This window comes from Bos mutus, chromosome 26 (assembly GCF_027580195.1).
Source record: "Bos mutus isolate GX-2022 chromosome 26, NWIPB_WYAK_1.1, whole genome shotgun sequence".
NCBI classification, from domain to species: Eukaryota; Metazoa; Chordata; class Mammalia; order Artiodactyla; family Bovidae; genus Bos; species Bos mutus.
In genome coordinates, this window is record NC_091642.1 from 42,486,224 (window position 1) to 42,506,923 (window position 20,700).

The window sequence follows — 20,700 nt, forward strand, 5'->3', positions numbered from 1 at the left end:
AGATTGTCAAATATGTATGTATATGTTCCTTATTTGAAAGGGAAGATAGAATGACTTAGTCTCTCTGTTCTTGTGAGTGGGTTAGTATTTGGGGAACTGAGATGGTATGTGCTGACACTCTTTTGTAAACTGTACTTCCTTTTAGGAAGTATCAGATTTGCTTTCTCAGTAGTGGCATTCTTTATTGTTGGAACATGTCGTAAAGAGCAAAGACTCACATCTGTCACTTGGGTTCTGATTGCCAACTGGGTTGAACAGCTATAATATTTGTGTATTCTTGATGTATCAGCAGTTAAAAGGAAAGTTTTCCTTTCTCCTTTGTGGCTGTTATATAACTTAAACACCATTATATCAACAACGGCTATTTATTCAGAATCTGCTGGGTCCTGGGGAGACAAGGCCTCTGAAACACTGTCTCTGTCTCCAGTGGACTTTTGTCATCTGAGAGAGAAAAGCCAGAGATTTCAAACAGAAGGAAGACACTTAGGCTCTCTGTTAGTTTTGAGATGGAGGTATTAAAGAATAAATCTGTAGGCATTTGGAAGAGAGGAGAGTTCCCTGGGATTTGAACCAGTCAATAGAGTTCCAGAAGAGGAAGGGGTTTGAGAGGTTCTGAAAGGTGGTAACTTGTAAGGAGAGTGGGAGAGATAGAGGCCATGGCGTGGGCCCAGGTGTGGAAGTGGTAATGTGCCCGTTGCTTTAGAGGGACTAGAAGTAGGCTGGTGGGATTATTTGGCCATAGGTTTTTTAAGTGGAAGATGGGGGCTGAAGAGGTGAAAGCCAGCTTTTGAATAACTGAACATCATGGCCCCCAGTGCTGGGAAGGATTGAGGGTAGGAGGAGAAGGGGGAGGCAGAGGATGAGATGGTTAGATGGCATCACCGACTCAATGGACATGGGTTTGAGCAAACTCTGGGAGATAGTGAAGGACAGGGAAGCCTGGTGTGCTGCAGTCCATGGGGTCGCAGAGTCGGACACAACTTAGCAACTAAACAACAGCAGCAGCATGGCGTTGGGATTGGAGCTAATTGTTTCTTTTTTTTTAACCATAGATTGCAAAGTACAAAGATTGTCATTTTAACTTTGGACAACAAAGATATCCTAGAAATAGTGACCCTTTTTCTATTGTGAGACCATTCTGATAACGTTGGTAATTGTGTCCTTATTTCCAAAGCATAAGGATCATTGTAAACATCTTTCAGGTGCTTTGAACTATGATCACAGGTGCACTTATTTATGAACCTTCCTTCTTCTTGAATGGAGCACCCACTCTATACATTTTCAGCTTGACTGGATCCCAGATAATAGAAACAACCTAGAGTATCTCTGTCTTTTCCTGTGTGGGTTACCTTTCCCGTCCTCTTTTATCTACGTGTGGCTGCACACATGCATACAGTTGCATATTTTATTCTATTTTTTATTTTATTTTTTGGCCATGCTTCACGGCATTTGGGATCTTAATTCCCCCAAAAGGGACTGAACCCACGCTGTGCATTGGAAGTATGAAGTCTTAACCACTGGGCCACCAAGCAAGTCCCCAACTGCACATTTTAAACTGCAAGGTTATGAAGCTTATTAAGTTGCTCATATTCACATAGGTTTTATATATATGTATACACACACACATATATATAGTCTTTTCATATAATATAAAAGAGTTATAGTTCTTGATGTAACAGCCAACATATTATCAGCTTGGCCAGTATAATTGACAATAATGGTTTCATAAGCAGAAAATCAATGTGCCTAAAAATCAGTATTAATTTCAATGACTGTTTGAAGAAAGTTGCCTGCAATGCACATGTTTTCCTTTTGATTTCTATGACAAAACTCTACTTGTTTAACTGATAAGAGAGAGGAAGCGTTTATGATATGATGGCATGCTGGACTCTGACAGTTATCACGTGACAGTGATGTCCTGGAAGCAGAGAGGATTGGACCTGGCAGCAGGAGCAGCAGTTAGGAGACTGAACTTTAGTGACCCTGGCATGAGGGTCACTTGAACCAGAATGGAAAAACCAGTACAAATATGAAAGACATTAAGAAGCTGTCATCATGCCGGGTGATAGTGAATTGTCAATAGGGAGCGAGGGAGCACAGATGATTCTAGAATTTAATTTACAATGTCTAAGACCATAAAATTAGCATTATAAGGAATATGAGAGTCAAGAGAGATTTATCAGTTTCATCATCTAGGATATAGGCCCAGTTTATGTGAATCCCTTGGACTGCAAGGAGATCAAACTAGGCAATCCTAAAGGAAATCAGTCCTGAATATTCACTGGAAGGACTGATGCTCAAGCTGAAGCTCCAATACTTTGGCCTCCTGATGCGAAGAACTGACTCCTTCGAAAAGACCCTGATGTTGGGAAAGAATCAAGGCAGGAGAATGGGACGACAGAGGATGAGATGCTTGGATGGCATCACTGACTGGATGGACATGATTTTGAGTAAGCTCCAGGAGCTGGCGATGGACAGGGAAGCCTGACTGCAGTTCATAGGCTCGCAAAGAGTCGGACATGACCGAGCAACTGACTGACTGACTGACTGACTATGCCTGTTGCCAGGGTTAAATTTTAGGTCATAGGCTTATCTTGTGCCTGCCTTGTATGGGGTCGTAACTTGCTCTTAAAAATGAAAGAATGCTTAGGAATCTGCAGAGAGAGATGAAGCAGTTTACGCAGGGCCACGTACCTGATCACTTACTGGCAGAGCTGGGATGAGGACAGGACCTTTGGACAATCCTGGTGAAGCGTTCTTTCTATTCTTCCATGATGGTTCACAGAAAAGAGTAGCATTTTATAAAAAGCCCTGGATCTCCCTTGAGATTTTATCTTTGCCTTAAAAGAGTATTTTAAAGAAATCCTGGCCTATGGAATGATCGATTGGTTTTAAACAAATACAAGGAAGTTAAATTTAGGAGATCTTCTCCAAAGCCAAGGTGGTTTAATTGGTAACTTAAAAAATAAAAAAATTATTCCTCTGAAAAACTCTGCCCCCACTAGTAATCAACTGGTGCTCAGGACCTAGCAGTTCTGTGGGCTCCTGATTTGCCAATTCCAAACTACTTAAAGTTTCTCTTTTTAATCTTTCTATTCCAAAATAGTGTTTAGGGTACAGTGACCCAGATAGAATGAATATTTCCAAAATCATGCTTACTTTTTAAAAATTGGTTTAACTGTGGCATAAGTGGAATCATTCCAATTCTAAGCTTTTTTTTTTTTTTTTCCTTTCTTGCTACTAATTAAATTTCTCTAGTAAAACAAGAACACCAAATTCAAGAATTCTAAACCAAAAGCTCCTTGAGTTTTTTTTTACTGCTTAAATAAGGAACACTCACACCATGCAAATACCAAAGAACTATTTGAGTTAGAAAATTTTTTGGATATTTTAACTTAACCAGAATTTAAACAGAAAAATTACGGGCCAGTTTGTCCACAAGTTTGGAGATTTTGAGTCCCAACTCAGAGGGACAGACAACATTGTCTGACTGCCTAGTCTACATGCCACTGTGTCAAACAGTCTACCTGTATTATTATATATACTCTGTCCAGCAAAGTGCTGGATTTTATCTCCCTCATTGCAGATAATTAACCCCACAAGACCAAACAGTGTCAGAGGTTAGATCTCGATCTTGGTTAGATCCCAATCTGCTCTGACGCCAGATTCCAAGCTCATTACATCCAGGATCGCTGCCTAACTCAATTAACTTTTACTAAGTAACAGAAATTAACATATGTCCACTGATCAAGTTAGTTATCATAACAGAATTTATCCTTGTTTTTCGTGACGTTGTGAAAGGCTTAAGTTTCCCCCTCCCAAAAAAAAGGTCTGTAAAAGGCTCCTAAACCTGACATAAATCAAGAAAGGCAAGTTCCGCCTTAACGGACTGTGAACACGCTTATTGGACGCTTATTGGTTAGGATCGCACGGGCTGACTCATTTCTTTTTTGCTGTGTTAGAGGGCCACACCCTGAATTCCAAAAAAAAAAAAAAAAAAACCTCTGCCGCCCGGCCACACCCGTGGGTTCCTTGCCGGAGCCTCTGGGGTTAGACCCGGCGTGTGTCTGCTCACAGCTGCCCCCCAGAGAGGATCCTCCCGCCGCACGTCTGTCCGCCCGCCCGCTAGGGCGCCGGCTGCGAAGCGCCGCGGTCCTCGCACGCCCGCCCCGCAGGCCGCGGGAGAAGGCGGCCCGGGCCGGCGGAGGCGCGGGGGCGCCCGGGAGCCGGGGCCGGGGGTCGGCGCGCCGCCGGCCGCCTTCGCCTCTCCACCGGAGTCCGGGCGGGCAGCGCGCACCCTGAGCGCGCCGTACCCGCGCGCAGACTTGGCGCCCCAGGAAGTTTCTGGAGACTTGGCCTCCAGGGAGGGAGACCGTAAGTACTGCTCATTCTGGGATGCTTGGCTTCATGAATAGGCTCTCTGGGGGCCGCGTGGTAACACTCTCAGACAGTGAGACCTGGTTAAAAGCTGGGAGAAACAGCCTTCCCTGCCTTGCAGAAAATACTTGGTGTCGCAGGCTTTGCTATTCTCTCTCCTAAGGTACTCTTAGTTTTTACTGGATGCGCTTTGATGATCAAACAGGCAATTGCTATTGATAACAGAATTCTAACGTGGTAGTTGATTTTAGAAAGCGGGGTCCCAGTAGAGGTAGGTAGGCTGCATCAACAGATGCTCCAAGTGTTGGGGCACGTTTGAGAGTCAAGGGGCCAGGGGGTGGTTTCACTTTGGGGTTATCAGGCTTTCCTAATGGAGGGTTTTGAGGGAGTGGGGTTGTATTAACAGCTTGGTTGCTCCGTTTTGGGGAGGTACTCACTTTCTCAAACTCCAGTCCTGGTACAGAAAGGTCCTTCAGCCAACTCCTTTGCCTGATTGGGAGCAGCTGGTGAGTGAGCTCAGCGCGCAGTGCCAGAAGAAAGCACGTGCTCCGGGTATTTTGGAATGAGCGTGTTTACTCCACAGCCGTGCTTTCTGTTTATTGTGGTAACTACTCCTGTGCAATTTGGGGAAAGAAAAACACTGAGAAGAAGGCATGGTACTTGCTCCCCCCACTGCCCCATCTGCTTGTGTATGCTGTGTGTAGATGTTACTTAAGTTGTAACGGGAGCCAGAAGACCTAAGGTCTGTTGACTCTGTTGAATTGATCACTTTTCAATTTATGTAGAGAGTGAGCCTCTTTGAAAAGTCTGCTTTTATTTAAAACTGCTTTTTATGTAAGAAGTTATCAGCACGTGCATAGCGATTTGTATGGTGCAGGCAAATATTTTCTTCTAAGAGGGGTGAGGAGGTAGAGGAGAAGCAGATTACTTCTGTGATTATTGCTGTTTTATTGAGGACACAGTGTGACAGTTGTCACCACCAGAAACTGTACTGAAGAGTCAGGCTGAAGATACCACAAGAGCATAAAGGATGACAGGAAAATGTAAATGAACTATGAAATTACACCTGCGAATTATAAAGGTATAGAGGAGAAGCAGATTACTTCTGTGATTATTGCTGTTTTATTGAGGACACAGTGTGACAGTTGTCACCACCAGAAACTCTGTACTGAAAAGTCAGGCTGAAGATACCACAAGAGCATAAAGAATGACAGGAAAATGTAAATGAATATGAAATTACACCTGCGAATTATAAAGGTATGAATAGTACCTTTACTCTTCATTTTTGAAGATACAAACTAATGCAACAGAGAGAATGAGTTAAGTGCTTAAGCAGCTGACTTTTTAAAACTCTATAAAGGAAATGCTTCTGGAAAGAAATCGCTTCCAAGTGGAATAAAGTAGTTTGCTAGAATTTTTAATCAGTTGCACTTTGAATTCCAAGTTCCACTTCTTTTGTGCTCATACGCTCATGGTTAAATTCAGTTGCTTCGAGTTTTAACTAATCAAAGGCTTCTGAGTGAAAGGTGACATCTTGGGATCCCATTTCTTTTGGAAAACAGACTGTGATGTTGACACAAATGACCATAAGTCCACTGGGGTAGTTGGAAAAGCACCCCTCCCCCAGGTGGTGAGAATGGGAAAATATTTAATTAACTCTAAGAAATCTAAAGGGATAATTAAATCTAAATTTTGCCTGGAGTTTCACCTGGTAGCTATAACAGACCGGAACATTTAAGTGAGATGCTTCACACCTGCGGCCTCATTTTCATTTTTCCCAGTAATGCTGAGAGGTAGAGGTATTATCATCTCTGCTTTCTAGATGAAGAGGGTTACCTCATCTCCAAATTTTGCAGCTGGTTAATTTAGTTTACAAAGTAACATTTAGAGTTTGTCATTTTTCCCCGTGTGGCCCCAATTGCTCCTAATATAGTGTTGATTTTTCTGTGTGAAGTAATCCAGAGGAGGTTCTGGGTTCAAAGCAGATTTTCGAAGGGGTTTTAAACTCCTCATTGCCCCAGTGCTAGAATATCAAGGTTCAAGGAATAATGCATTTACTTTGGAAGCTTGCCATTTACAAGTATTTACTAAGCAAGCCCTCTTCTTCACCAGCCCTACTGGTACCTGAGGCGGCCTCATGGTTGTTGGTTTGGGGGAACTTTCTCCTCCCTTTTTTCTTGAAGCCCTGCTAGGTGAGTGTGTGTAGATTCTTCTGTTTCTAACCAAGTATGGCTCGCCCATTCTCTGATTTTAATACCAAGCAACAGAGTTCATGGTCATCCAGTGGGTGAATGTCTAAGAGCACTCCTGCAGTATTTTGTATGCTATGTGAAATGTTTTAAAATTTCTACTAGCATTTAGGTTAGTGCTGAACCTATTTGTTAGGAGTGATAGGGTTGTGGAAAGCATGCTCTGTGAGTGCTAAAGATTTTTGTTGTTGTTGTTGAAGGTGGAGTAGGTCAGCTCGTCTCACCAGGGGTGGCCAGTTCTGAGAGTCCATCTGCTGGATCATCTGTTGGTGGTGGTTCAGTCGCTAAGTCGTGTCTGACTTTCAACCTCACAGAGCCTCTCTGCCAGGCTCCTCTGTCCATAGGATTCCCCAGGCAAGCATACTGGAATGGGTTGTCATTTCCTTCTTCAAGTGATATTCCCAACCCAGAGACTGAACCCATGTCTCCTGCATTTAAGACAGATTCTTTACCGATTGAGCCACCAGGGGATCTTCTCTTGGGATGCCACATGATACAGAACAATGCCACTTTCTTAGAAGACAAAGAACTACATTGTCTGTTCCAGGATGGAATATGGCTCACATGCCACCTCATTGTTCTTGGCATCTATTTGACACTGAATACCCACCCACCTTCCCAGGCAAAACAAGGATGCCTTGGCTTCCTCCTTAAACCTCTCTGAACTCCCAGCTGGTTTAAGTGAATGGAATTCTTGAGGGTGTTGAAAGGACATGCCCATGTGCTGATAAAACCGTTTGGGGGTGATCTTGAGAAAATTGTGGAGAGGAGGAAGTATGCCAGTCCACTTTGATTTTCACAACTGGGGAGATAGTAAATTATGGAAACTTCAGCTGCAGAGTGTATGTTGCTGTTTAGCAGAAGAGTAAATCACATTTTTGAAAAGATGGATTGGGATCACTTTTTTAAAGAGTGGTGGTGATCAGTATGTAGCATCACTCATCTCCAACAGACCTCCTTTCCTTTTCAATTTCTTGGATCTTGTGCGTGCTCTGCGTTCAGTCGCATCCAGCTTTTTGTGACCCCGTGGACAGTAGCCCACAAGGCTTCTCTGTCCATGGATTCTCCAGGCAAGAATACTGGAGTGGGTTGCCATTCCCTTCTCCAGGGGATATTCTTACCTGGGGATGGACTCTGCGTCTCTTGTGTCTCCTTCATTGGCAGGCAGATTCTTTAGCACCTGTGCCACACCTGTTACTTAAAAAGTATACAAGGACGTGGACAGGCCACGCTATGGATACGACATGTCTGCTCTGGCAAAACATTTAACAACATGCTGTGTTGTTACATCTTTACTCAAGATGGACAAATACGGGGTGGACAGCAGTGTCAGTAAGTGGGTTTGTGTCTTATCATACCCAAGGAGGGATTATCAGTAGAGTCACCTCAGACTTGAATAAGGTGCCCACAGTATGCCTTGCTGAGGGCATTTACTACAACTGGACAACAAAACTCACTAGTAGAGACAGAGAATTTAGAACCCAGGAGGTGATAACCCCACAGTTCTTTGAAGTCCTGTAGATACTGGTTCAGAACAGGGATTTTAGAGCCTGATCTTGGACAAGTTATTTGAGTGCTCTTTGCCTCAGTCTCTTCATTCATAAAATGCAGGTGATACTACTTCCTCACACGGCTGTTGAAAATGGTAAGGATCAAACTGGATTATTCAACCCAACTGCTTAAAAACAGAGCCTGACCAGAAATCATGTGTGCCGTGTTTTAGTCTTCTTTGTTGCTACTGCTTTTTCTCCTATGGTAGTGTTGTGCCGATTTCTGGGTTTATGTTTAAGTATGTGTCCAGAATGGAGTAATCAGGTTTTTGGAGAGGGTCTAGAAACTCTATGAAGAGTGGTTAAAGATGCTAAGGATGCATGCCATAGTGTAACAGCTTAGAGACAGTAATCATATACTGAGAGGTGATCACTTCTGAATTCTGAGATACTTCATCCAGGCTAAGTGCTTTCTCTTAAGGAATTGTAGCTTGGTATAAAAGAGGTCTCCGTTAAACTAGGATTTAGTGGGATTCTTTTCTGATTTTCAGTGCAATCTTTAACCAGGCCATTAACTTAACACGGTGGCTCTCCATGGTGTGTGAGTTACCCCTCAGGAGACATTTGGTCGCAGTTTTGATGGACACAGCTAGGGTGGGAAGAGTACTGCTGGTATTTAGCAGGTAGAGACCAGGGATGCTGCGGACGTCCTGCAACGCACAGGACGGTCCCAAACTGACAGTTATCCTTTTCACATGTCGAGAGTGCCAACATTTGAGAGACCCTGGCTTACCTCTTCAATATATGTGTTTCTCTTTGTGAAATCTGAGTACTGATCTTGGCTTTAGCAACATCACAAAGTAGCTTGAAGAGTATGTTTATGAAAGGGCCTTTGAGAGTTAACGTATTCTGAAATCTGCAGATGTGTACAGCATATACGTTTTATCAGCAGTGACACAGTAAAGTATCACTTGCTCCATTCCAGGGAGAGAGAGATTATGGTGGTTTGAGAATCTGATAAGTCTGTGCTTGAGTCTCAGCCCTTCCCGTTTAACTAGCTGTGTGATTTAGAGCAGGTTTCTTTAGCATATCCCTAAAATCAGTTGAAAGTTAATGTCTTTGACTTACAAGTTTCACTGTGTGTGTGTGTGAGAGAGAGAAGGTTTGGACTGAAAGATCCCCAAGTGTATATAACCCACCTGCTGTCTACGTTGTAAAAGCAGAATGTTTTGTAGGAATGTTCAGCTTTCAAGGAGGTAGCAATGAAAGGTTCCCTGAGTTAGAAAGGGGCTCTTACTCAGGTTGGAGAGTGGAAGTTAGTGGGTTTTTTTTAAAGAGAGGGTGCTTCCTAACTTTTTTCTCACAATCCTCACTGCATTGGAACTGAATTGTTTAAAACTCACATAAACACATGAGCTGAGCCCTTAGATGGAGGAGGTGTTCGTCCCCGACAGCTGGCCTCTCTGTGGGTATCAGGAAACGTCCCTCCTGGAGCGGTGGGGAGAACTCGTGGCTGGCTTACACCATGAGAGCGATGGCAGCCCCGAGGTGAAGTGCAGCAGCCACTGGAGGACCAGCTTACACTTAGGAGAAATTTATAACACAGACTAAACCCTGTTAGTGCTCAGAGGCTTTCATTAAGCTAACCTTCAAGCTTGCTTAACTCTGCCGATGGTACAGAAATAGAAGGTGGTGTTCCAGACCCTCGTGGTCTCCAGCTGCCCTTGAGTTGCTTGGTAAGCAGTTTTGGTGAAAGCTCAATGATTCTAATGGAGAATCTTGAACTGGTTACACAAAATTGCATATCTCTGTGGGGTCAGAAGGCAAGAGTTTGATATTCAAGCCAAATGGAAAGTCGGGTTAATAATAAACTAAGTGAGGTTAACTGAGGCATCACAATTTTAGATAGTACCAGTGACCACAGTTCTTGAGATAGCTTAGATGATTGCTCCACTTTGTAGGTACGTCTTTATATATATCATTTTGATTTCTCCTATGTGGGTGGGACCAGAAAATTCCATAAGCTGCTGAAAGTGTTGTTGAAAGTGTTGGAAGGCTGATTATGGGTTTGCCAAGGCCCCTGGGCATCAGCTTAGTGAAACTGTGCAGTAGTGGGTACCAAAATCCAACTTTGAACCTTGTGCTGAGTCAACGGATCTAAAGATAGATTTCTTTGAGTCTTGAAACTAGAATCTCACCAAAAGACCCCAACAAATGTTAGACATAAAAGGAACAAAGAGATTTAAAATGTCAAAGTAGAGTGCAACAGCATAGCTCACCCTCCACGTCTAGGGCCTGTTAGTTTGCACTTTTGTCATTTAATGATTTTTAAAAAGTGTACGTCTTTCAGTATAAGTTGTGAGTAGAGTTGTTTTTTTTAAAGCAGTCCATCCCCCTTCCTGAACTTCCTAAAACCTTCATCTCCCTGTGTGCATACCATAAATGAGGGCCAGCAAGGAGATCGCTTCTGCTTTCTGACCTGTATTAAAAGATGAGACCCCAAAAGAAACTGTAAAATACTCTATAATGAATGGATCACAGAAAAGATAGGTGAAGTAAGTAAAGAGATTAAATGACTTCTAGGGGAAAATTATAACTTAGTCAAAGGTACTGACATCTTAGTCTGAAAAAGGATCCCTTTGAAGGGGAGTTCAGTGGAGTGAAACTTGGAGAGGTCATGTTGGCCTTTCTATCGGAGAAGGTCCCCTGCCCCTCATATAGCATCACTGGATCTGCCTATGGATCTTACCCCAATGGTGGCGCCACCTGTGGGTTGACATCAATTGGTTAGGTTCCAAACCTGACTTAGACTGTAATCTTGCTGTCATCACTGAACATCCCTGAGCCTACCTGAACACTCATGTGCAGTGTCAGGCCACACAGGAAGCCACAGAAGCCCTTCTGTGCCCACGGTGCATTCTTGTGATTATACTTTCGGTTCCTCGTGAATTATGCTTTTCGGGAGACATAGGATCAGCACATATCAGCATCCAACATCTAGTCTACATTGATGGTATTAAACTGACGTTTTTACTTGAATGTCACCCTGAGTGTGGTTAGGCTAAGCCATCTCCTGATCACCACATTTATGAATTGCAACGTTCAGGGGTCAGCCTTGAACTGTGGCAAGTCCACACCAAGATGACGGTACTCTGTGGAGACTAGCTGGCTTCTCCAGTGTTTGTCTTTGCCCTGAGTACCCTTTTCTGTATGATCAGCAACGTAAGAAGGTGATGCCCATCCTAATGGTAGTATCTTTTTTGCTTCTTTGAAAATGGTGAGAAGAAATATGAGTATAACAGTGCTTTATCATGCTGGAAATGCGGTGGTCTCTTGTTAGTAAGTCACATAAACATGAATAAAGCTAACTAGAGTACGTTGTTATCGTTACAACTACAGTGTAAACTAATTCCTACTTTGCTAGTTAGCTTACCCTATAATTCTCATTTAGATGGCACAGATTACTAAACAATTACAAAAGTCCCCAGTCAAAGAAGTTCATAGCCAGCATTTCACAGTAGCATTTTGCAGTGTGATTTAGTATGGCTAAGATTCTTGTAGATTTATAAAGCATACTTCTATTTGGTTCTCAGGATAACATGGCCAGTTCTTTGGGGGCATTTGGGTTCCAAAAGCTGTGGTACTTGTAAAGTCTATTCACATAAAACTATCCTTTTAATATTATTGTATTTCCACAGATATACTGAAGCAATTCCCTGAAGTTAAGTACTGTTGATAGGAAGTGATTGTGTGCTGTTGAGGCATGGTTGGATAGTACCAGTCTACCAGCCTGGGAGAGTCACCTTCTTAAATCTTTAACATTTACTTCCAGGAGCAGAATTCTCAGGAGAAGCAGGAGCCTGATGTCATTTACGCTGATGATGTCCATGTAAAGGTCAGAGATGTGAAAGGGAATGTTTCTAACCCAGAAGTTAGTCATGGCTGGTCTATATCAAAGGGAATGTCCTTCACAATTGCAGCAGCGCCAGGATAGACGAAGGTATGTCATGTGGCAACGGCACAGTCCCAGGAAGGCTCTAGAGGAATCGTCTTGGAAAGAGAGTAAGGATCGGGCTGGGACAGTAGGAAATTAGCATGGGGTGGAGTAAGCATGGCGTAGTTCCCATTGGGTTGAAAAATAGGGAACAAGAAAATAGGAAAAGAGCAACAATTCCAGAGCTCCTTCTCTTACTGGAGTGAAGCCTATACTTCTCAACAACCCACATTTCCTCCAGACCTTCATTCTCAAGCTGTCATTGTGTTTAAAAGAGGTTTATTCTCTAAAAAATTTGTTCACCAAGGTCTCAGAGTAAATTGTGTGCTCCTGTGGTTGGGGATAAGGTAGGCCAGAGGTGGTTAGATTTTTACCCTGTGAATAGAATGAACAAAAGGGCTGATAGTTCTACAGTTACTGTGCCTCTCTCTGTGCCACCTGTTCCCCACCAAAGTCCACAAAAGCACCCACAGCAGGAGTCCTTCCCCACGATAGAGATGACCGTGTGCTAGACCTCTGCTGGCCAACACTGTAGCCCCTGGCCACTTGTGGATATTTAAATACAATTAAATGCAACATTCTGTTCTTAGTCATGCTAACCACATCCAAGTACTCAGGAGCTACGTGCCTGGTGGCTGCCATCATGGGGTGGAGCTGATATAGAACATTTTCATCAATTCACCCCAGGAAGATGATTCAGCCATAAGAAAGGATTGGATCCATTTTCTTATGGACTGGCTCCGTCTCCAGGGAATTCCTATATAAACCAAAACATTTCTAGGATCTAGCAGTTGAGTCTTTTAGGCCAAATGAAGATATATTATTGAACATCATAGTTTTCCTCCAGTTTCAATTTTGAATTCCAGCAGAGCATGACTGCTTTTGAGTCAAGGTGAATTATCAGCACATTATAATGTAACTGGTTCGTTAGGGACTAAGTAGGAAAACAGAAGCCGTTTTGTTTACAGTTGAGGGTATTTAGTGAAGTTCCTCCGTAGGTAATGGTACAGCAGAAGCCCAAGGAAGAAACCCAGAGATTAGCCCCAGCCAGAAGTCACTACTGTCCTCAGGCTGGAGGGACTAGTGGTGGAGGCTGTTACTGAAGCTCAGGGGCAGATAAGAGCCAAAGCCCCAGAGGAGAACCCAAGATACCAGCAGATAGTAGCAGATAGAAAGGTGAGAGGTTTTCCACTTTGCTGTCCGCTCTGCTCTCCAGTCTTCCGCCACTGCCTCCTGTTGGTTGAATCCAGCAGGCTGATTCCCTGTGACTCTGCAGAGCAGAGTTGGGGACCAGAGGGATGGATCTGTTAGCCCAGGGCCGACACAACTGGTATCTGTTGATAGAGACGGCTGTTACATATAAGGTGGCCTCTAAGGTGGCCCCCGGCAGGCACACACAATCGTGCGGTTTTCTGTATAGCACTTACCAGATTGCTTTCTGTGTGTCTCTCTTGAGAGGAACCAGAAGTCCTTGGCGGCAGGGACTGTGTTACAAGCATCTAGGTATTTCGGGTCCCTGGCATATAGTGGGTACATGTTTAGGTTTTTAACAGATTGGTTTGCAACTTACTAAAGTACATTCTCTGGAAGATGTGTTTCTCAGAAAACTTTTCTTTCTTTCTTTTTTTTTTTTAAGAATATGTTTGCATTTGCCGGGATTGCAAAGAGTCGGATATGACTGAGTGACTTCACTTTCACTTTTCACTTTTCACTTTCTCCTAGAGGGTAGGAAGGATGAGGAACCTAGGACTATCTTAACACGAGTAAGAACAAGAGCAGGAGAGGGGAGGGCCCGGAGATAGGGAACCAGGGTAGGAACATTCTGGGGAGTTCATTAGGGTCTCATAAATAAATGTCTGGATGAGCCTACTTATCACAAGGGCTAGCTTCTCAGAATCCCTGCAGTTTGTCATTTTGGCCCCAACTAGGGAAAAGCAGAGGCCTCTGAAAAGAACATGCCCTGGCAACTAAAAATACTAGACACTGATTATACAGAAATGTAATTCCTGGTATTATAGAAGAGAAACCAATTCTTGGTATGCTGTCAGCTTTGACTTTTTCTCCCAATATTTTAAAATTTATTCTAATCTCAGATTTTCTACACTGAGCCCACTACTGTCCTGACTCATGTGATGATTTATGATAATAGTAAATTTGCACCTAGCGGAAAGAAAGTATTCGATAAATATATGTTCACCAAGTGAATGGGCGTATGGTTAGGAGTCATAATTAGAGCATTTGGCTGTTTTTCATAACACGAAGTCCCTGTGGAGAGTGCTGATCTAAACCGTGTGTTTCATTATCTACACTGTGTTGCATAGCAGTATTCACCATGGTTGGGCCTTGTCTCTTTCCTTCACAGCTGTTGTGTAAGCCCAGCACTTTGGGGTTCCTTGAGCCACTGAGGCAGACCAAAATTCAGAGGCAGGTAGAGTGGTCTCCTATAGGACGATGGTGGTGTCACAGGGGCGATTAAATAACATTATACAATTTTGTTTTTAAGCCGAGAAGCTCTGATGGCAGGGAGGATCTTACATCTCCCTGGATTGTAATCACCCACATGACCCCCTCTGAAGGCCACGGTGTAGGCAGCGACAGTGGTTCCCAGCAGGAGGGGATGTGTTCCATTTAGGAAAAATCTGTGGAGTAGAATCGGTGGGATTTGGTGACCACGTTTATGTGAGGAAGGGATGGAGTGGGGCAGGGTGATGGCATTCTTGACCTACGAGAGAGTACCTTTCCCTACTGTTCTTTTTCTTCCTTCCCTCATACTCCAAAAAAAAAATCCTTTTTTTCACGACATGGAATTTAAGCTTACAATTAATTACACGGGTCTAATCTAACCAGGAGATCCTCTAGGGAGAACCACACTTTTTCCCCCAAAGTACTTTTCATCTAAGTGGGGAAACAGTTTTAATACAATCAACAAATCATAGAACTTCTTACCTTCTGCCCTTTTATGACTGTTACTTAGAGTTTTGTTGGGAGAATAACTTGAAAAGTGAGGAATAGAAATGTTGGATTTTTCTTGTCTCCCTTTTTAGCTATATTTGTTTTCTGAACAGATCTCCTGATCTTTGGAGCCTGGAGTACTCAGTAGAGTAGGGCTCAGGTTCTCTGTGTCAGAGTGCCAGGTGTGGATAACTGAAGGCATGTCAGGTACTGTGGGCTGGGTGCTGGATTTGTGTTTTGCCTATGCTAGCTTAACTTAATCCTCACAGCAGCTATATTATAGATAGCAAAATTATATATATATATATATATATAATATATATATATATTAGAAGTGAGCAACTGAGGATGAGAGAATATTGGTAAGTTTAAGGCCATGCAAACAGGGACAGAATTGCAGAATGTTAAGGCCTGATTGAATGAAAGAAGAAAGTTCTGAGAAAAGGGTGGGCTTTTCCTCCTCCTTATGCCAGTTATCAGTTTACGGCTTGCCAGTCACAAGCTCACACTTTACTGCCTGATCTGCAAAAATGGGTCTGGACCCCTGACACATTATTTCACTAGCTCACTTGCATGATGTTGTTAACCACTGTTGGTAGAAGACGCCAGAAGGACACTGCTGGGAGGAAGGCCCTGTGCCTCCTGGGTCTATTGTGCTCCTTGGCAGCCCCATGCTGCATGGGCAGTAATTAACATCCTCAGGCTTTGAACACTATATAGTGTGATTACCTATGTTATCCATATAGAGACTTATCACTAAGAGTGCTGAAGATTGTTTCTTTCCTTTTCTTTTTTATTGTTTGCCTCTTAAACCTTGGATAAATACATGGATAATCAAGAGTTGGTGCCATTTATGAAATGTCATCCAACCAGATGACATCCCATGCTTTTTGTTTAATGCATGTGAAGATGTTTGTTCTAACTAGAATTATAATTGTTGTTTAGTCGCTAAATCACGTTTGCAGCCCCATGGACTGCAGCATGCCAGGCTCCTCTGTCCTCTATTGTCTCCCGGAGTTTGCTTAGTTTCATGTCCACTGAGTCAGTGATGTTATCTAACCATCTCATCCTCTGAATTATAATAACATGTGAAATAATTCAATTTGAGATTTATCTCTGACGCTTTATAAATATTTGCCAAAGGATGTCACAGTATAATATAGGGTTATGTTTTTGTCTGTACTGGGTGTTTTATTTGGTTGCTAGTGCATTTTTTTTTTTTTGGAGAAGGAAATGGCAACCCACTCCAGTGTTCTTACCTGGAGAATCCCAGGGACGGGGGAGCCTGGTGGGCTGCCGTCTGTAGGGTCGCACAGTCGGACACGACTGAAGGACTTAGCAGCAGCAGCAGCAGTGCATTTTTTTTACTGCTTTCTTGTGAATTTGGAAGAACAGACCTTCCAGAAAAGCTTTTTAAAGATTTTCCCCCCAGGTTGCTTTCTGCGTTCCATGGTTTTGAACTACTACATTTCATGGCAGTCTCTTGCTCCCTAACCCCATGCAATGCATAATTTATCATTTTGTTTGAAACATTTGAAAGGGACAAATACTCAGCCTTTACCTTGAACGCAAGTTGATACTTGATCTCTCTGTGCCGCTTTCATTTTCTCTAAGTAACTTTTTATTTTGGTGTGTTTTTCTCCCTGAGAATTCTCCTAAAGAAATGTTTAGCTCATTAAATATATTTTCGGAGGTTCAGACTTTAAATTTTTTAAAAATTAGATTTTTTTTGAAAAACAATGTATAGAGAGATAACTGCCCATAATCCTACATTTAGGTAACCCATGTTGATGTTGAAGATAAATAAAACCCAGTGCAGGTACGTGGCTAGCATACAAATGGCACCAAAAGGTACAAAAAGAGAAGGAAAAGCCTCTCCTCAAATGCAGCTGTTACGTTTCTTGTGATTTCTTCCAGGGGAAAAATGGTTTTGGCATATATCTGTATCTATCTCTGCTTTTCACATTTTTTTCATAAAAGGATTCAATGACACATTTTCTGTACTATTTTTGGTATTTTTCCTGTGTGTGTGTGTTGTTTTTTATTTTTTTTAGAGCTCTTTCCCATCAACATACAGATATCTTCCTTATTCACTTTAATGTGATATGATTAAGATTTCATTATTTCTCCACATTATGAGTGTGTAGTAATTGATTTTACTATGTTTTAATTCTAGCTAGTTTAGTAACTGCCGGGTATTTGTGGGGAGGAGTTGTGGTTACCTAGTGGAGTTACTGTAGTTTGCCTTTTTGTAAATAAACATCCTGCTGATATGTCAGTAGGTTACGTTCCTAATAGTGAGATTGCTAAGTCAGAGAATAAGTGCACTTTTAACTTTGTTGTTATTCAGTCACTTAGTTGTGTGCAACTCTTTGGGATCCCATGGACTGCAGCACGCCGGGCTTCCCTGTCCTCCACTATTTCCTAGAGTTTGCTCAGATGCATGTCCATTGAGTTGGTGATGCTGTCTACCCATCTCATCCCCTGTCGCCCCTGTCTCCTCCTGCCCTCAGTCTTTCCCAGAATCAGGGTCTTTTCCAGTGAGTTAGCTCTTCATATCAGGTGGCCTAAGTATTGAATCTTCAGCTTCAGCATCATCTTTCCAGTGAATATTCAGAGTTGATTTCCTTTAGGATTGACTGGTTTGATCTCCTTGCTGTAAGGGTTTTCCTGGTAGCTCAGCTGGTGAAGAATCTGCCTGCAGTGCAGGAGACCCCAGTTTGATTCCTGGGTTGGGGAGATCTGCTGGAGAAGTGATAGGTTACCCACTCCAGTATTCTTGGCCTTTCCTGGTGGCTCAGCTGGTAAAGAATCTGCCTGCAATGTGGAAGACCTTGGTTCGAGTCCTGGGCTGGGAAGATCCCCTGGAGAAGGGAACAGCTACCCTCTCCAGTATTCTGGCCTGGAGAATTCCATGGACTGTATAGTCCATGGGGTCGCAAAGAGTCAGACACAACTGAGTGACTTTCACTTTCACTGTCCAAGGTACCCTGAAGAGTCTTCTCCAGCACCAGAGTTCAAAAGGATCAGTTCTTTAGCACTCAGCCTTTATAGTTTAACTCTCACATCCCTACATAACTATGGAAAAAATCATAGCTTTGACTACATGGACCTTTGTTGGCAGTGATGTCTGTGCTTTTTAATACACTGTCTAGGTTTGTCATAGCTTTCCTTCCAAGGAGCAATTGCCTCTTAATTTCATGGGTGCAGTCGCAGTGGCACCCTACTCCAGTACTCTTGCCTGGAAAATCCCATGGATGGAGGAGCCTGGTAGACTGCAGTCCATGGGGTCGCTAAGAGTCGGACACGACTGAGCGACTTCACTTTGACTTTTCACTTTCATGCATTGGAGAAGGAAATGGCAACCCACTCCAGTGTTCTTGCCAGGAGAATCCCAGGGATGGGGGAGCCTGGTGGGCTGCTATCTATGGGGTCACACAGAGTCAGACACGACTGACGTGACTTAGCAGCAGCAGCAGCAGTCACTGTCCACAGTGATTTTGGAGCCCAAGAAAGTAAAATCTGTCATGGTTTCCATTTATTCCCCTTTTATTTGCCATGAAGTGATGGGACAAGATGCCATGATCTTAGTTTTTTGAATGTTGAGTTTTAAGCCAGCTCTTTGACTCTTTTCTTTCACCTTCGTCAACAGGGTTTTTAGTTCCTCTTCTCTTTCTGCCATTAGATTGGTATCATCTATGTATCTGAGGTTGATATTTCTTCTGGCAGTCTTGATTCCAGCTTGTAATCCATACAGCCTAGCATTTTGCTTGATGTACTCTGAATATATTCAAAGTTAAATAAGCAGGGTGACAATATACAGCCTTGATGTACTCCTTTCCCAATTTTGAACAAGTCCCTTGTTCCATGTTCAGTTCTAATTGTTGGTTCTTGACCTGCATGCAGGTTTCTCATAAGACAGGTGAAGTGGCCTGGTGTTTAACTTTGATAAACATTACCAAATTGTACTCCAGAAAGGCTACAGAGATTTGTTATCTTTTACCAAGGCTGTATCCTTCTCAATCTTCCGCTCCCAGCCCCTGTAAATCACCAGACTTTTAACAGTTTTGCCAATCTGATAAGTTAAAAATGTTATCTGTGTATTCGCTTACTTATCTTTAATTACAGGTTTAATATCTTCGCATAGGTTTGTTGAGCATTTGAATTTCTTTCTGTAAATTGTCCGTTCTTGTGCTTTATGTTGTACTATCTTCTTCCTCTTCCCCCTCCTCTTTTTCCTCTTCTTCCCTATAGGGTTCTTTATCTTTGTCAAATTGATTTATATGAGCTCATTTTAAATTAGGGAAATTAGTCCTTTTATATAGGTATTGCAAATATTTTTTCTCCTGTTATATCCTGTCTTACAGTGTTCATTAAAAACATTGTTGCTCTAAGGAATATCAAACATTTTTTTTTTTTTTAAAGAAATGAAAGAAGGGTGGAAATTTAGAAAAGTTGGCCATACTTTGTGCTGTGTTTAAGTCCTAGTAGTCATGGTTTGGGAGAGTGTGTCTTCTTAGCCCTGGAAGCCCCATGCCATCTGACACACCAAGACCACTCAGAAGGAGTAATGGGTACTGGTGTCCTTCCAACCTCCAAATTTGCCTAGGTCCTCAGTAATTTATTGGGTTTCTTAAGAGCAGGTGAGCTAATGAACAGCCATAACTATAAATGCCAAATTTGGCCACTTGATGAGATCATTCCTGGTGGCCAGACACCATGGGTAATTCTCACTTCTGTATCTCAGCACCCAGCACAGTTCCTGAAATGAAACACCGTGTGTTGAATTTATGGATGGAGACCAGGAGTAGCAAGAAATTCTAGTAAGAGGTGAGCAGGAATAATGAGCTTGAGTGAAGGGTTGACTTTAGAATGCTCTAGTCAGCTTGATGTGTGCATGCCTGACCTACGTATATCCCTAGTGGCCAAAGCACTTCATTTCCTACCATCGTGACCCCTCTTCATTTAGCTTCTAGACAGCAGGGGTGGTTCTAAGGTAATGATACATTATTTATCTCATGATAAATTTTATAGAATATTGAATGTGGAAATAGTGAACTGGCTCCAAGTTCACTGGAACCAACCTCTTCTTTCTTTGTGTTCACATGGTTCCCTGTCCATTGGCCAGTCAGAATCATATCTATTCTCTTGGGAATGGAGTGTCACCAAAACAATCTTTTTTAATCTACTTTTAAAATCATGAAGAGATCAAGAATGGATAGCTCTCCAAATTTCTTCAAAGAGCAGACTTCTCATTTGAACATTTAAAAAGATTCTGGTTAACAAGAATTGAGTGTATAAAGGCTTGTTTTATATATATAATATAAATTATGACTCAGCCTGTATCCAAGGAAAATATTTATTTCACTAGTTCTTTATTTAATTAAATATCTCCAGAGAAGCTTTTAAGGATTTCTTAAAAGTTTATATATATATATATATATAAATATAATATACACTTCATACTTTCACACATACAGAAAACCTTTTAACGGTATCCTGTAAGGGGCAGTATTATGGTACAGTATTTTCTTGGTTTGACCTACAATGCTACTCCTTGAAAAGTATCAATAAATCTTAATTTCCAGTAGGATCCTGGCCTCTTCTTCAAACCATTTGACCTAAGATGAGATGTCTA

At 42.4% G+C, this 20,700-nt stretch overlaps 1 protein-coding gene across 36 annotated transcripts in view; it reads left to right on the plus strand.

Moving 5' to 3' along the window:
• The window catches only part of SGMS1 (sphingomyelin synthase 1), a 323,691-nt gene that overhangs the window by 212,576 nt on the left and 90,415 nt on the right, over nucleotides 1-20,700 (plus strand). For 4 of the 36 annotated variants that reach the window (XM_070363725.1, XM_070363728.1, XM_070363741.1 and 1 more), the window contains one exon: nucleotides 11,949-12,011. The exons of 28 other annotated variants lie outside the window; for them this stretch is intronic. The gene's annotated coding sequence lies outside the window, so the exon portion shown is untranslated. Of the gene's footprint in view, nucleotides 1-4,023; nucleotides 4,375-11,948; nucleotides 12,117-15,175; nucleotides 15,270-20,700 lie in introns of those variants that run through there. 4 more of the 36 variants (XM_070363757.1, XM_070363758.1, XM_070363756.1 and 1 more) reach the window with 4 other exon arrangements.